The 17,534-nt window shown below is 40.1% G+C and overlaps 1 long non-coding RNA gene across 4 annotated transcripts; it reads left to right on the top strand.

Moving 5' to 3' along the window:
• The first annotated feature begins 3,198 nt into the window (after positions 1-3,198).
• On the top strand, positions 3,199-13,791 carry LOC119253309 (uncharacterized). 4 transcript variants are annotated; one of them, XR_005127037.2, is made up of 4 exons: positions 3,199-3,668; positions 4,800-4,893; positions 11,995-12,084; positions 13,504-13,791. It is a non-coding gene; the product is annotated as an uncharacterized LOC119253309 (long non-coding RNA). The 4 variants fall into 4 exon arrangements; XR_008553212.1 differs by lacking the exon at positions 4,800-4,893 and adding an exon at positions 4,100-4,150; XR_008553213.1 differs by lacking the exon at positions 4,800-4,893 and adding an exon at positions 3,852-3,995.
• The last annotated feature ends 3,743 nt before the right edge of the window (positions 13,792-17,534 follow it).

Here is a 17,534-nt window from a genome sequence, read left to right as displayed (position 1 = left end):
TTTAATTCAAGGACTTCATCATTGTTTTAATGAATATTGGGAAAAAACTGAGGCTTTTCTGCCAATGGAAACTGGCTGTTTTCATTATGTTACACACACCAAACCCATGAGAATCCTCTCTATTGCTTAGTTCTAGGCTCCAAGGACCGCATTTTACAGAGAGCTCATTAGTCAGCTGTTGGGACAGAAGCTTGGTGGCCACTCTGTGGTGGGAATGCAATGAGGGACACAACAGTCATGGAACAGGTTTGCAAGGCAAGACTCTGCTACTTGAGCAGAAGTTTTTGTGTCATTTATTGAAAGTATACAGGCTAGTAAAAGCTGATCATGTGACAATGCTATGAGGGATAAGGTCCATGGGCCAAGGGGGACAAAGTTTCATGAGGAACAGAGAAGGCGCATTGTGACCATATGTCAAGAAACATCTGTATCAGCAAAGTATTTGATGTTATTATTGGCAGTGTTATCCTGAGACCACCCTAGAGGTAGTTACATAACCAGGTCAACAGCAGCCTTGGCATTCCCAGGCCTGCCTCATGATATGGGCTATTCTCCATAGGTAGTCAAGGAATGCTCTGCTGTGATTTGCAGATAGCAAATAGGTCACAGTTGTCCATGAAAGGTCAACTTATAGGAGCCCACAGTCAGTGAGACATGCTTGGATATATGTAGCCAAGTGTGCAGGGGCTATGTGAATGGCCAAATATCAGGAAAAACTGAGATGGAGAAGAAATGAAGTAAGTGGAATATAAAGGAGTAGGTAGGCTTTGAGGGGAGCACTTCAGATCCTCAGCCCTTACTTCATTTATTGAAACTTACTTTTTAATCTTTAAAATGGGGGTAGTTATTCCAGGCTGACTTAATACCAGGACACTGGCTTCCTGATCATATGAGAAAATGTGGAGGTGAGTTATGTTGGGATATTGTGATTAATAAGAAATAGATATTTGGTCATTCAGATAACCAAAATATATTTCTCATACATTTTGTTTTTATCCACAGTTCCAGACTAACAGCTTTCCCCAAAGACTTGGTGTTAAAGTGTTAAAGCGATATTGTTATGTTATGTTAAGGAGCTGACTTTTGGGGAAGTTTCTAAGGATAGGGACTGGGTGACAGGGGAGCCAACATGAATAGAGGGTTGAACCTTCTAGTCCCACTGCCAGGCCTTCAGAGAAAGGAGGGGTCTGGAGATTGAGGTCAACAGTCAATGAGAAAATCAGTCATGTGTATGTAATGAAGCCCCCATAAAAACCCAGGAGGAGGGGCTTCAGAGAATGTCCCAGTTGGCGAACTTGGAGATTTGGGGAGAATGGGACCCCTGGAGAGAGCATGTAAACTTTGTACTTTTCTCCATATGTTGCTGTTCCTGAGTATATCCTTTGTATAGATTGGTGACTGTAGGGTAAGGAAAAATGTCAGGCTTTTCTGCCCTCCCGCCATCAGGATAGATGATGGATCCTTGTCCTGAATGCATGCCTGATGGTGGCACCTGGAATTAGGGTGGGGGCATAGGTAGATGGGATTCACTGGGCTAAGACTGGGCTTTTAAGCTAAGATGGCATCATGAGGACACCAGTAGAAGCCGAAAAAGAAGCCAAGTATGAACAGAAGCCGAAAGAGAAGCTGAGAGAGAAGCAAGAGAAGCAGAATCTGAGAGAAGGCCGGAAAGCCCAGAGTGAAGACCTGCTGGGGGCTGGGAGGCCTGCCAGCCTACCAGCCCCCCAGTGCCCCTGCCTGCTGTGTACCTGGTAATCCCAATAAAACCCTGCAAGACCACTGAGGACTCTGACTCCTCTCTTACCCGGTATGCTGGATCATAGAAAACCTGCACTGTGGTCTTCCTGCCGCTACAGTGATATAGTGAGTAAACTCAGGTGATCTCAGGTGATCAGAACTCAGGTGATCTCCTGAGAAAAACCCTCCTCAGAGGGAAATTACCCTCTGAGGATCATGAGAACCTCTGATTTATAGACAGTTGGCCTGAAGCACAGATATTAGACTGGGTTTACCACTGGGTACCTGAAATCTGAGCAGAGGATCTTGGGAACCTCCATTCTGTAGTTGGTTGGCAAGAATCCCAAGTGTGAGCCTGGACTTGCAGCCAGTGTCTTAAGTGGAGGGTAATCTTGGGAGACTGAGCCCATTACCTATGGAATCTGGAGCCATCTCCAGGGAACTTCTCACCATCAGAGAATTAATTATTGGTGTGGGGAGACCTATCCTGTAAACTCATTGCAAATTGACCTCAGAATATCAACACCACGGCTAAGTAAAGTACAAAATGCATCAGGAATTATTACTATCAACAGGGGAAGGCAATTTTCTCCTTCATGGACCAGAGATAGCTAGCAAATTTTTGAACTGTTTGTATTACAATAAGAAAGAGTATGGGCTCCAGACAAACAGTCCTCTTCCTACTCTAGCTTCTTCCAATAGCAATTCCAGCTGGGGATGCAGAGGTGCCATGCTAGATGCCAACAGAGCACAATGCACACACTGCCTGTGATGTGAAGATTACAAGAATAATGATCCTGCCCTGAGCCAGTTGTTCCCCCACAAGCAATTTGTTACTCTTTTCCTGTGTGAATGGCCTTCCTTATCTCTGGTATTGGCTGCAGAGCCCTCAAAGAGAAGGGTCCTGATGAATAGATCATCAAACCTATGCCACCTGGTCCCTGCTGTGCAATTAGCCTCTGGGTTATCATCTGCAAGGCTGCTGGTCTTGCAGGAAGCCAGGAAGAGGAGGAACAAAACAACAAGAAGAATGGGAAGGAGTGGAGGGCAAGAGGTGTAGAAAACAGCCTGTTTCCCACAAGAAAGAGGATAAGACAGTGCTATGCACTTAAACAAATGCAAATGTTGAAATCCTAACCTCCAAGACTTCAGAATGTGACTGTATTTGGAGATGGCATTTTTAAAGAGATGATTAACTTAAAAATGAGGTCATTATGTTGGGCCTTAATTCATTATGACTGGTGTTCTTATAAAAAAAGGAAATTGAACCCAGACAGAGAGCAGATACAGGGAGAAGATGATCACTTACAAGTCCAGGAGACATGACTCCGAGGAAACCAGTCCCTTGGACACCTTGATCTCAGACTTCCAGCCTCCAGAATTGTGATGCAACAGATTTCTGCTGTTTAGGTCACCCAGTCTGTGATATTTTGTTATGGAAACCTGAGCAAACAAATATAGATGGCAACTTCAACAGTCAAGGCAGGATGGACACTGAAAGATGGGACATGGGCTGCAAATCAAATGGTGGTCTCCAGGAAGTTAAGAGCCAGTGTATGTGGAGCAGGCAGGCCGAGGAGTGAAGATGACCCAGTGTTAAGAGCCTGTGATTAGTAACTATATGGTCTTGACTTACATACATAGTCTGTTGAGACTGGAAAAGGATGTTATTACTTCTGTGGTTCTAAGTGTGGTGACAATATCAGTGGCATAGGCATCACCTGGAAACTAATTAGAAATGCAAATTTTCAGGTTTTTCCCTAGACCCACTGAATCAGAAGCTCTGGAGTTGGGGCCCAGCAATCTGGGTCATCTTTATCAAGATTTCTGGGTGATTCTGATGTATACTTGTGTTTGAGAACCACTGCTTTACACAAACATTTTGATGATTAACTGGAAGAGTTGGGGAGATCATATCATACAGAGTAGAGGTGAGGGAAGTTATTGCCATGGGATTTTGATCCATTTGAAATATCAAGTGGTAGGGGAAACCAGTTCACACCCACAACCCAAGTTGCTCTTGTGTCAATCAGAAGCAAGAGAGCTGGAGTCACCCCAGGATCTTATGTAGCCCTTGGCTCATTCTAAAACCCCTCCATTCTTTCCTTTTCCAGTCCCTTTCCTGATCAAATCTTCACCCATTATTGATGTAGTCTTACATAATGATGCTGGTGCCTCTACAGTTTATAAACTCAGAGAAAGTGGGGGCTGGGGGCACAGAAAGGAAGTCAAAAGAGAGCTAGAAGTTATGATTTAAGGTGTGTCTATATTATGCTAAGCATTGTAAAGTGACTTTCAGAGGTGACTTTAAGTGGCTCAATAAATGTTATTTTCTTCCTCCTTCCCTTTCATTATCTAACAGCTAGAAGCATACCAGGGCATTAGGAGCCGAGGCAATGCCTCTAAAACCACGGTGGGTCTCTTTAATGGGACAAAAATGACTAATGTCAGTCAAAACATTTGTAAACATGGTTCTTTTTCTTAGTCTCAATTTTAAAGAGGTTAGGACATAAAGGTAAACTATTTGAAGTAGGCATCTTTATGTACAGCTGAAACAATGCCATTCTAGAAGGTAGCCTTCTGACATTCTAGCTGGATTCAGAGATCCTGGAAGAACAACTATTTTGAATGTCCTTTTCATCTTCCCAGATAGAAGGAATATGTGTAAGTCCTGACTGGAGTGCCCTGTCCTCCATCACCAGTGATGCCCATTGAGTGTGTATAGCACTAGAGAGAACATCAGAGTTTGAGGACTCTGACAAAAGTCTGAAAAGAGACCCATCCTTGAAACATAGGTAACTAACCTGGTCTCTCTCTGTGATCATTGGCACCCTGGTTCACATTCATTTCTTCCTAACTCTTCCTGGAGTTGGATTCTAACAAAAGGCACATTAGTGATAAAAATAGCCAGCACTTAAAAGACATTTAGTAAGAGTTTAGAGTTCACTACTCTATGTATTTGACAACATACTTAACCAAATTGTTAGTGAGTTAAACAACTTGCTTAAACCACGCAGTTACTAAGTAACCAAATCAAACATAGAACTTATGTTTTATGCTAGCTCTCAAGCAGTAAGCCATGACACAGAGTGATGTTCATCGAGGAAAACTGGAGATAGAAAGAGAAGACACATCGAATGGCTGTGAGAACTAAAGGTACAGCCAATTAGCAGATGGTAGTATTATCCACCAGGTTGTACTGGTGTGATGCTACAAGCAGAAGCTGTTGGGAAGACAGACCATTTGGAAAGGGGCAGATTGGGAGACCTCAAAGACTGTACTAAATATTGAGACAGAAGTCAACAAAATGAAGTTTCAAACTGAGCCGGGAAACAGCTGAGCCATGAAAAGGTGCAGAAGACATGAACCTCATAAATGATGAAGTCTACTGGACTGGTTATTTTTATCACCATCAATTTTTGTACAAAAAATGCAGCTATTCAGGCCTTCATTACATGCTTTTTTTCCTCCTGGTTACTGATGGTCTTGACTCCTCTTATCATGAACTGTTCCCTCCCCTCCCTCCTTTCCCAGACCCTCACTCCATTGTTCAAGTTCCTACATTCTACACTTCCACTCCAGCATCCTTCAAGCCTGGTGTGGGCTGTGCCCTCACAGATGTACCAAGCAGCACAGTGTTCTCCTAGCTTCACCATGGCTCCCAGAACACTTTGTCCTGCCTTCAGGGCATGAGGGCAGCCCTTTGCTGGTACCCTGCTTGCGTCTCCTCTTGTGTGGTTAATGGGATCTTGGTCCATTGAGCACTTTGACACCCACTGAAAAATTCCCTGCCCCAGCTTATGAACTTGCCCATTTTTCTCATGACCCACATCAAAACCATCCTGGGGCCTCTCCCTAAGGTCATCAACTTTTTAATTCTCAAAGTAGATCTTTATTTCTTAGCTTTCACTCAAGTCTTCATTTTATTGTTCGGCATAATCAAGCCACAGTTCCTCATCACCCCACTAAAACTGTTCTTTACCTAAAGTTACCAATAATCTCCTAATAGTAACATTCAATTCTCCTCCTATTCCCACAGGTCCATGCTGCTTCACTTGATCTGCCGGCCACTCCTCTTTTCTGCAAACTTTGGCTCGAGCAATCACACCCTGTGCTTTATTATTTCTTTGTCGTTTCTTCTTTCATGATCTCAGACCTTAGGGACTCTAGGAATTTTAAGCACCTGTGACAGTGGTGCATTGCGCAGCTCTAAATGGTGCTGTGCTTGCTCCTCCTGCTGTTCACCACTTCCCATGAGGCTTGTAGACTTATCCTTTTCCTGTATTCCCCACTGAGCCTGGCAATGTGGACTTTCAGTTGTGAAATGAGGAAAGCTGAAAGGAAATGGGAAGGGACAAGAGAATGATCCATGTAAATGACCCTCTTGTTCAGATTTCAACTCTCTCTCAAGATGCTCCGGGAGAACAGAATGTGTTCATTCGCCCTGGTAAACAACATGGTAGTAAATTACTCTGAATACTGACTTCTCTATAGCTGCTATCATCTCTTGACTGACATGACCTCCTGTGTGCCTTAGAACAGCATCAAAATATTCCTTGAAAATTTTGAGAAACTTGAGAGGGAGTTATGGAAACAAAAGGTCTGGGATCAGCCAGTCCTCACCAAATTCTCTCCAGGCCCCTTTCTGTTCTTCTTTTCCAGCCAGAGGAGCTCACCACAGATCTGGTTCTATGATCCTAACTGGCATCTTGCACTCTTCTAGATCTTGCACTCCACATGCCCCATCTCACAGTGACTCTGTCTCTCCTGCTTCCACCCAGTGTGCCTATGCAAAAGCCCATCAGAAATAATTTCCATCACATTCAAGGATCCTCAGTGACTGCCCAGGGGAGAAGAAAACCTTTACTTTTGTTAAATCGGTGTTGGGAAACATCAATTTTTTTTTTAAAGCATCAATGTTTTAAAAATTCCCTCTAACAGAATAGAACAAATTGTTCAGTCACTGTCCATAGAGGAATTTCTGTTTGAACAAATATTTCCTGGAAATGTTTGAACCAATAGCATCATCTCTGGTAGCTTAAGTGATAAAGGACAAAGATGAGAAACTATGGGAAAAGATTTTCTGGAATGCATTTGTACCTTGAGGGTAGATATCTCTTTGATATTTTATAAATCATGACTGTCTCCAACTTGTTTATATTCAGGTTCTGTTCTTATTCCTGGTCCTTCCAAGATTGCCTCTGCTAGCTAGGAGTTTTCCTCTCCCTCAAATACATGACCCTCTTATTCAGTAGGACAGGAGGCCCTGGCAGGACAGAAGAAAAAACAGGACCTCAAGAGCTTTGACATTTGTCTGTGACTTTCTCTTTACTACCCCCTGAACTTCCTTGTCTGCAGTCTCTCTACTGCCTTCTGCAGAGAGAAACGTTTCGATACCCTTTTCTCTTTACAAATTAACACAGAAATTCTGCTGACAAGTCTTACCCTTTCCAAGGTTTAAATCCCAGGGCTCTTGAGCTGTGACAATTTAAATGAGCAAGATTTTGAAAAACTGATGAGTGAGGTTTTAAATGTCTCGTAGTAGCCAAATCCTCCTTAAAGACTTCTGTAGGACAAAGAAGTTGGTGAGTAGTTGCCTGTGGTAGTGTGTATGTGTACCTGCAGAGATGGCAGGGAAGCAATCTCTGTAGAGTAATTACAAACCAAAAATCTGGAAGAGTCCTTAGGAACTAATCCACCCACAAGCACATTTTAAGGATGAATAAAATGGAGCTGAGGAAGGATTTGTTACTTGTGCGAAATCATAGTGTCAATTGTAATTTAGAATTCCTGGCTCAAATCTAGTACTGACCCTGATTTCATAAAGCAATTATTTTTATTTCAACAGAATATGTAATGACTATCAGGTACTGATCAAAAAGATCCTCAGCTCACTGTGAAAAGAATGGTCCAGCATCAACCCAAATCTATTTAGTACATTCACCTGATCTACTTGCTGCCTTTTGCTGTTCTACTTGATGGTTTCTAGTGACTATATCTTTGTCTCCTTCACCTTGCAGAAGTTAAACCTACTATAAAAGGTCCATATTATTTCAGGATAAATTTAACTTTTATTACAAGCAAGAGAATAGATGTAAATGTGGAGAAGCTCTCAAGCCATTTACTGTAATTGCACAGAGAAGTGAAAATCACTTAGTCACTTCCACTTCTGGACAAGATGGAGTAGACAAACTTTCCCCCTACTTTTCCCACAAATACAACCAAACAATCTGGATTTTACATGTAAAGAACAAGAATTTTCTGAAAGGAGAGAATATAAGGCTGACCAACTAGGAAATGCTGAACTCCAGGAACAAAATGATGGTGATTTCCCTGTGTTTTCTTTTTGCCTTCTATATCCCCAACATGGACTAGGACAAACCATCAATCTGGAAATGTCAATAAGCACAGGCATCAAAAAAGTCCCAAGAAAAGCTGGCTATTTCTAGCCAAAGTACCAAGAAAGGGGTGACCTAACTACAGAACACATTTAAACAATCACTATCCAACTTCAGCGAGGAATGAAACAGCAGGTATCACTGCCAGCACCTCCAGACAGCAAAGAACAATAGGAGAACACTACAAACAACTCTACACTTGTTAATTTGATAATTTAGGTGCAATGAATCAATTCCTCACAAAGCACAACCTACTATAATTGACCCCCCAAAAAAATAGATAATTTGAATAGCCCATCACTATAAAGGAAATTAACTTTGTAAGCTAGAACCTCCCTCTAAAGAAGTCTCTAGACACAAATGGTTTTTATTGGCAGATTCTGCCAAATGTTTTAAAGAATTAATACCAGTTCTACACAATCTCTTCTGGAAAATAGAAGAGGAGGGATACTTTTCAATTCATTTAAGAACTTAATGTTACCTTGATACTAGGATCAAAGAGAGGATCAAAAATCAACTAACCAACCACCAAACAAAAGAAATTAAAGTCAGAATTCTTCCTGAATAGAGGTGCAAAAATTCTTAACCAATTATAGGCAAATAGATTTCAGCAAAATATTAAAAAAACCCTCAAAATATCACATAATATATGATTTCATTTATACAACATTTTCAGAATGACAAAATTATAGAGACAGAACAAATCAGTGGTTATCAAGGGCTCGGGATGTGGTAATGGTGGTAGGGGTGTGACTATAAAGGCTAGCATGGGGGAGATCTTGGCATCAATGAATTAGTTCTACATTTTGACCGAGGTTAGGGTTACACAAATCTATAGAGGTTTTAAAATGACATAAAACTATATCCACATTGAACCAATGTGTTTCCTGGTTTTCTTACTGTATTATAGTTATGAATGATATAACCGTTGTGGGAAATTGGGAGAAGAATATTTGATAATCTGCAGTCTTTGCAAATTCCTATGGATCAATGGTTACTTAAAAATAAAGAGTTTGAGAATATCTTAAGCCATATCTCAGCCATCAGACTTAAGGTATTAGGCTTTACACTCTCTCTGGCCAGGTTTCCATGTGTACAACACTGCTTTTTCAAGCAGTGAACGGGGACAGGCCAGTTCCCACAAAGCATTTGATCAAATCTTAATACTTGTAGTTGCTCTTTCCAATTATAAATTAAAACTCTGTCCTAAATTCAGTCTTTCCTGTCTCACTTTGGTCTGTTTTAATATCTGGAAAAGGTAGTTAGCATCAGCCTTGTTTGCTGGGTATCTTTAGTCCTGTTCCCAGAAATATCCTTAATCTCAATTCAGGGTTCAGATGGCTGGCTCTGAAGTTTCATTTGTGAGTTTGGAAGGTAAACGAAAACCAACATTGATGGTTGGAGAGCAGATATTGGGGGCCCAAAGTGCCAAAGCTGGAGACTGGAAATGGAACTGAGACAGATAGGAGACTAGGCATACCAGATGCATCCCAGAACCCAATTACTTCTGGAATCATCTTATCAAGGCCCTAATTGCTCTAAGAATGGAACCCTGAAAATGATAGTTTCCTATAAGGCAATCTCATTTATTTCTAACAGTGTCCTTTAAACAATGCAATTAGAGCCTCTCCGGTGGCACAGTGGTTGATCACTGGGCTGCAAAGCTGCCTGCAGCCTCTGCAGCACTGGTTCGATCCCCAGCTGCTGGGTGAGGGTCCCACATAGCGCGCAGACCTCTCCTGCCGCCCGCTGCTCCCCTCAGCAGTGTACTTCGTCGGTCTGCCTGTTCTGTTCCCTGCTCTGGCTCTGGTGAATTCTCTCACCCTCCTGCACTTCTGACTGTACCCAGTTCTTGCATAAACAAACAAACAAACAAACAAACAAATCTTTAAAAAAATAAATAAAAAAATAAACATTGCAATTATATAACATTCTTCAAGGTTACAGAGAGCTTGCACAGGCATGAGCTTACACACACACACACACACACACACACACACACATACACACACAATTATAAAAAGTTAAGACTCGGCTTGTGGCGCTGAGTTCCTCCTCTCTCTAAAAACAGGACACTAGCTCTCACTGAGTCTGGAGGATTGAAATTCAAGGTCAATCAGCAGAGCACCAGGCTATTGAAGTGTTCGAATAGCCTAAGCCAGTAAGAAACAGTGGCATTTTGAAGGCACAATAATGAAACTCAGTTTCCAAGAATATAATTGAAAACCAGCATCTTAGGAGTCCTCCCAGATATATTCAGTATGGTACTTGAAAGTATCACAACTATAAAGCATCATATCCTTTACTACATTTCAGCATGTTTGAACATATTTGATCTCAAAATTCTATGAGACTGGGAAAATTCAGCAACATACGGACCAGCCCTTGAACATGGAATACCACTTAGAGTTTAGAAAAACACTCACACATGCCACACTCATTCTATCCTGAACCAATCCTGTGAGGTAAGCAGAATAGGACCTTAAGAGTGAAAATGACATGCATTTGCAGAATGTTGCCTTCATTGTTAGAGAGAAAGTACAGTTCTTCACCCTCCTCCCTACCCCCAAGATTGAAACCCACTATATTTATTTCTTAAGGAGGTATAGTTGAGTACAATGTTGAACCAAGAACTATCCATACTGATGTAAAATTTAAGGAATTTTGTTTATATCATACATAGTTCTTATTTAATCAGTCATTAAAAATCACTAATAACTAGAATGACTTCCTATTATTCCTTTTTTAAATTAATTTTTAATTTTTTTATTTTTAAACAATATTTGCTTCCCCCACCCCCTCAGATTGAGTCACTATAGAATTTCCTTCCCCAAGGCACCTGTGCACCATCACCACAGTCCCCTGTTCTCCCTCCCTCCCTCTGATTCCTCTCCCTCCTCCTCCTGTGCAGTATGTCTCTGATTTATAATAGTCTGTTTTTGCTTTGTTGTGTTTTGTACTGTTATTATTTTTTTTACACTAATGTCTTATTTGGTTCCCCTATATTCCTGTTATAAGTGAAACCATCCAATATTTTTCTTTTTCCTTCTGGCTTACTTCACTGAACATAATTCCTTCTAGCTCCATCCACATTGTTGCAAATGGCATGAGTTTATCTTTTTTGATTGCTGAATAATATTCCACGGTGAATATATACCACATCTTCTTGATCCAGTCATCTATTTTTGGGCATTTCGGTTGTTTCCAGGTTTTAACAAAGAACTATCCATACTGATCTAAAATTTAAGGAATTTTGTTTATATTATACATAGTTCTTATTTAATCATAGAGTCATCAAAATCACTGATAACTAGAATGACTTACTATTATTCCTTTATTTATTTATTTGTTTATTTTATTTATACAAGAGCTGGGGTACGGGCCAGATGTGCGGGAGGGTGAGAGGATTCACTAGAGAGAGAGAGCAGGGAACAGAACAGGCAGACTGACGAAATACACTGCTGAGGGGAGCAGAGGGCAAGATAGGAGAGGTCTGCTCACCGTGTGGGTTGCCCCGAGACCAGCAGGGATCGAACTGGCACTGCAGAGGCTGCGGACAGCTTCACAGTGCTGCGCTCAACCGCCTGCGCCACCAGGGATGCCCCCTATTATTCCTTTTTAATAAATGTCACTAAATATCTTCATTCACCAGCAAGACTTTCAAACTGACAAATTGCACCCAGTCATTTGTGCCTCAAACATATCTAGTTTCTCTTTTGTAGTTTTAGAATAAACAACTAGAGAGAGTTGGGAGGAAAGATAGTTAAATACAAAGCTGGGAGCTGGGTGGGTAGAAATAAGTGAGTAAAATAACTCCAGGCAATTGCTTAACACTTCTGGTACTTCAACTTATTCCTAGGGAGTTCAAGGACTCAGTATTTCTACACCCAACATTTACTTTTCAGCAGTCTTCAAAATAGTCATAAAAGTCAGAAGGTGGAGGAGAAAGGTTAGTTTAAAAAGTTCTACAATTCCTTTATTATCTTTTAATAGAGTGGGGAAAACCTGTAAAAGTCATAATGCTATACAGAAATCCCAAGTTCCTATTCAACTACACATCCAGGCAATTATTATTCACTAAAAAGTGCACCAGCTGTGTATTAGGTGCTATTCACCAGCTATTTCAAAGTTTTACTTAAAATATTTTCTTTGAAATAGATAATTCCAATTTTTGAATGAGTAATTTATGATTGAAAAATTGAAAGTATATAGTGAAAAATCTTTCTGACATTCAATTTCCCACCCCAGAGGGCACTAGTATCTAACAGTATCTTTTATATAGATATGGAGGGATGGAAAGAAATAGTAAAATATACTCTTATTGACTCACCCAATTTTTCACAAAATGAAAGTCATTTTATAAATGAAATGCTAAGTACTGCTCTAGCCTTTTATCCTTTACTTCCTATATTTTCAAGATTTCAAAGTGTCTAAAGGGATTATTTCTTTACATGACTGTATATTATTTTATTGTATGGATATACCATGATTTGACTAGTTCATTGCAGAGAGCATTGTTTTAAATTGTTTGCTGCTATAAACAATACTGCTATGAATTATCTCTTATATGCATCATTTTGGAGCATATTATATATAAGGTAAGCTCTTAGAGTAGGACTGTGTTTGTATTTTGTAATTTGATAGACATTGCTAAGTGGCCTTTCTCATTGAGTGTGTGTTGATATTAAGCTTTCAATATTTGCTGATTCTCAGCACACTCAAATTGTTTGTTTTGGAAGTAGTCCAAGGTGAAATTATCATGCAATCCAAAACATGGGAGCACATTTCATCACACATTTAAGAATCCTCATATTCTTAAGATCAGTCTACAGAAAATAGAACTGAGTGCCCAAACAGAATTAATACAGGACATGACTCAATTGGAATAGAGATTGGTGATATTCCAACCAGAAAGTATCATTACTTCTCTGACTCGATTCAACAGTCTAAATAAATGCTTTTAGCAATGTTTCAGCAGAGATACATACATGAGTCTTAAACATTGCCTAGAAATTGGCATTACACTTTCTTTGATTCTGGCTGCTTTTAAAGTCCATTCATAAGTGGCAGTGGATTCCAGCTCCCTCATCTCAACTGGCAAATATGTCTTTCTGCTATGTTTGTAGAAGAGATTGAACTTGTTTTAACCCAAATACTCAATATGCAGTTGCTCCAACGTCAGAAGTACTTTTAAAGATTCCATTCACATATCAGTTTTAAAATTCTCCCAAATTTGGAATTTCAGCATGTATATTTTAAGGCCAAAAATCTTAAGCAGACTTCCTGTCTTTCAAGTTCATGTGTTTTCTTTGGAAACAAGGATGTCATGGCAGTTACTAGCAATAATGATGCCTGCTTGTTCTTTCAGAGAAACATTATGCTCTTTATATTGAAGAGATTAGGAACTCTCTACACATCCTGGACCACGTTCAACTACTACAGAGAAAGTCACATTTGCAGTTGTGAGAAGAGCTTAGTGGTGAATCCATAGACAAACGTAGCAACATTCTCATTTCAGGACTGGCATCATCTAAGTTGGTGCGCTCGTGCCTGCCTGCTGCAAGAACACCTCTGTTCCTAACTCCGTTGGTATGGCTTGTGTATCTTCTACCTCACTCATAAATCATTTTGCTCAGAAGCCTGATTCTGGGCTAGCAATGAGCTTTGAGAATCTTGAGTTTTCATTTGTACTATGGATATATTCCTGCAGCATTTTAAGGACATGAGCAAAGTTACTTTTTCCATGGTGTTCCCAAGGCTAGGGATAAACAGTTTCAGTGGTGTTGCCTTAGCTCTGCCCTAATGTATTAATGCATCAACATAGTCAGTACAATGGTCTTTATTTAACTGCTAAACAATGGAATTAGCCACGCAATCTTTAATTACTCTGCTTTCTGACTGACTGACCAGGTCACTTTCACCAGGACAGTAACAAATCTAAGAAATATAATCTAATATAACCTAACAAACAAATCAACTGGAAAATATCTCCAGTGACCCAGTGACAGCATAGCTTTCTTTTTTAACTCACTTAAATTTCATTTTGTTTTTCAAATGTTGTTTCTTCACCCCTTTCCTCAAGGCACCTGGCTTCCCTGGCTAGAAGTAAATGTCACCATTTTTTTAGTGAACCCTTCCAGAAACATTTTGTGCATATACAAAGAAGTACATCTCCAAACCAAAGCACATGCAATGATATACTTTAGTGTTCTTTCAGCAGTGTGCTCAAATAGCTGCTATTATGAAGTTGCTTTGGAGCAGACAGGCAATAGCCAAGAAGATTATACATGTCTATTAAAAGTTATATGTTAAGTCAATACATTTCCTATGAGAAAGAGTCCTAGGTCCCGTCCTGGGATTTTGGAAATTCTTGTTATGAGGAACCCACTTATAAGATATCTCCTAGGTGGCCATATCCTGGGGAGACAGAAAATGATTTTATTGTGAAAACTCTTAATCACATACAAAAATTAAAAGTTTTATTCATTATTAACCTGTATCCAACCTTGTTAACTATTTCAGAGGGTAGACTTTTCTAATATTTCTCCCAAAGCTAGACCCTTATTTGGGATCTGTCCCACAATCACTCTCTTTCCTCTCAGACGGGTCACTGTCACTACCCTGTGCTATTTGGCAGCTTTCATTATTGAGAATTTGCTCCCCAAGTAGTTAGAAAACCAGAAGTGATCCAACAAAAGGTTTAGAAATGAGGATGATGGTACAGAGAACTAAGAACCAGTCCACACAAAGGGCTTATTAGGGTATCCTTTGTTGCATGCAGACTTTTGGAGAGAGTCCCCTTCTCCTTTTACCCAACTTAAACAGGCTGGTCATAGCAGGTCTCCTGCTTCTTTGCCACAAATATACCATGTAGGAGATCTTTGGCATTTCATATATTTTTAATGGTCTATTAAAATCAGAGGCTGGTTCATAAAAGTCCCTGGGACTATTCCTATTCCATATAATAGGAGAGGTAAAAATGAGTGACTGAAAACAGGATGGAAATTAGAAATTTAAACACACACACATTGCAGTTACCCCTACAGATAGGCTAGGTTAGGGAAGGGGATGCTTACATCTGTAGCTAGAATACAGAAATACATGTTTAATGATGCCCGTTGGGGGCAGCACGTGTCATGGGCAGGCCTCCAGAAAGAACTAGGATGCTACCACAATAGCACCAGAATCCAGATCCCACTCATGTGCTGCTTAAGCACTCACATGGATACCAGAGTTGAAGAGGTGTGTGCTAGCTTAGTGAGATTTTACGAAGAAGATAACTTGCACGATTGAATTACTTCCTTTTACCACTCCTGATAAGTTATAATGGGAATTAGTTCTCTCTGGAGTCCAATTTTTTCAAGATATGTACTGGAATAGGGTAACTCTTAGAGATTCACCCAAAGCCTGAGTAGTCACCTTAGGGAAAGGAAAGTGTTTCCTGGACCACTGGGCTTAAGTAAAAGAAAGAAGCAAAGGGCTACTTACCAGAGAGAAAAAAATCCTGAAGACATCAATTCCCACTGTAAAAGCTTTCCAAAAGGGAATCTTAAGCCAGAATGGTCTGGGACTAGAAACAGCTAAGGAATGTATGTTCTGCAAGACAAAAAAAATGTCCAGGTAGAAGTAAATGAGAATAACTGACTCAAGAAGTATCAGAGAAAGGTTGTCTGGAAAAAGAGACTCTTAAACATACAATTAAAATGTTTCTGCATGGCAAAAGAAACTGTCGCCAAAAGAAAAAGATACCCCGTGCAAAGCAAAAAATATTTTCACATCATCCATCAGATAAAGGACTGAAATGAAAGGTTTACAAATAACTCATACACCTCTAGGAAAAGAAAACATAACCCAATTAAATAATGGGCAGGAGAGCTAAATAAACTCTTCTCCAAAGAAGACATACAGATGGCCAATGAATATATGAAAAAATGTTCATCACGCTTGTCATCATAGAAATGCAGATCAAAACCACAATGAGATACCATCTCACACCTGTGAGAATGGCACATATTAAAAAAACTAGCAACAACAAATGGTGGCGAGGATGTGGAGAAAAAGGAACACTACTATACTGGGAATGTAAACTGGTCCAACCCTTATGGAAAACGACATGGGGTTTTCTCAAAATCATATGGAGGTTCTCAAAACTTCAAATGGATCTGCCATATGACCCAGCAGTTCCACTCCTTGGTATCTATCCAAAGAATAGAAAAACACCAACTTGAAAGGAAATCTGCACTTCTGTGTTCGTTGCAGCACTTTTTACAACAGCCAGAATATGAAAATAGCCTAAATGCCTATTAAACAGATGAATGGATTATGAAAATATGCTTATGAAGATACTTACGATGGAATTCTACTCAGAAATCAAAAACGATAAACTCATGTCATTTGCAGCAACAAGAATGAAGATGGAAGAGATAATGCTAAGGGAAATAAGTCAAAGAATAAATACCTGATGGTGTCACTAATAAGTGGAATATAGAGAGAGACCAAACTAGTAACCAGAGAAAGACAACCTTAAAAGCTGACCCTTGAAAACTGACTAAATAACTGAAGCAACCAAAGCAGGTGAAGGGGTGGGGGAGGGCAGGAACCAGGAGGGAAGGAAGCACAATGGCCTATGGTGGTGGATTAGGGCAATATGGTGGTGACATCTGATGGAGAGAATCCTAATGTTACCCCAATTAAAAATAACTAATCAGTTAAAAAATAGAGTATTCACAGATATCTCTAGACTGACAGTAAGAATCACTATAACTGCAGATTTTTTTAAAAAAAGATTTATTTTTACTTATTTATGCATACGAGAACTGGGGTGCAGGCGAGAAGTGCAGGGGTGTGAGAGGATTCACCAGAGACAGAGTGGGGAGCAGAACAGGCAGATTTCCTGAAATACACTGCTGAGGGGAGCAGAAGGAGAGGCAAGAGAGGTCTGCTGTCCCATGTGGGTAGCTCCCTGGCCAGGGATAGAACTCAGGCTGCAGCAGCTGTAGACAGCTTGATAGAACTGAGACTTTAACCCCTTTGCCACCAGGGAGGCCCTATAACTGCAGCTATTAAGCCAAATCACTATAACTGCCACTTCTTGGAAAATGTCAGATTCTTCATTAGTGCTCATTGGAGTCTTATTAAATAAACTTAATCTGGGGGGAAGCAAGGAGTTGGCTTAAGGGTAGCTTTAATATAGAAATTAGAACTTGCTGATGATTCAGAGAGCAATGACATTCCTCCAACAGGTCTATTTACTGGCAATACCAACCACTGCCTAACTCTGGGCTAAAGTAAAAAGATCAGACAAATATTTATTCATGAAAGAGATACTAATTATGAAACGAAATTATGATCTTGTTAGCACAGCTCAAGCTATTCTAGCCAAAGTTATTTTGTGACCTT

Source organism: Talpa occidentalis, unplaced genomic scaffold, assembly GCF_014898055.3.
Source record: "Talpa occidentalis isolate TD23 unplaced genomic scaffold, MPIMG_talOcc4v2.1 talOcc4.2, whole genome shotgun sequence".
NCBI lineage: Eukaryota > Metazoa > Chordata > Mammalia > Eulipotyphla > Talpidae > Talpa > Talpa occidentalis.
Note: the sequence above shows the minus strand (reverse complement) of the source record. Positions and strands in the feature narration are given on the sequence as shown.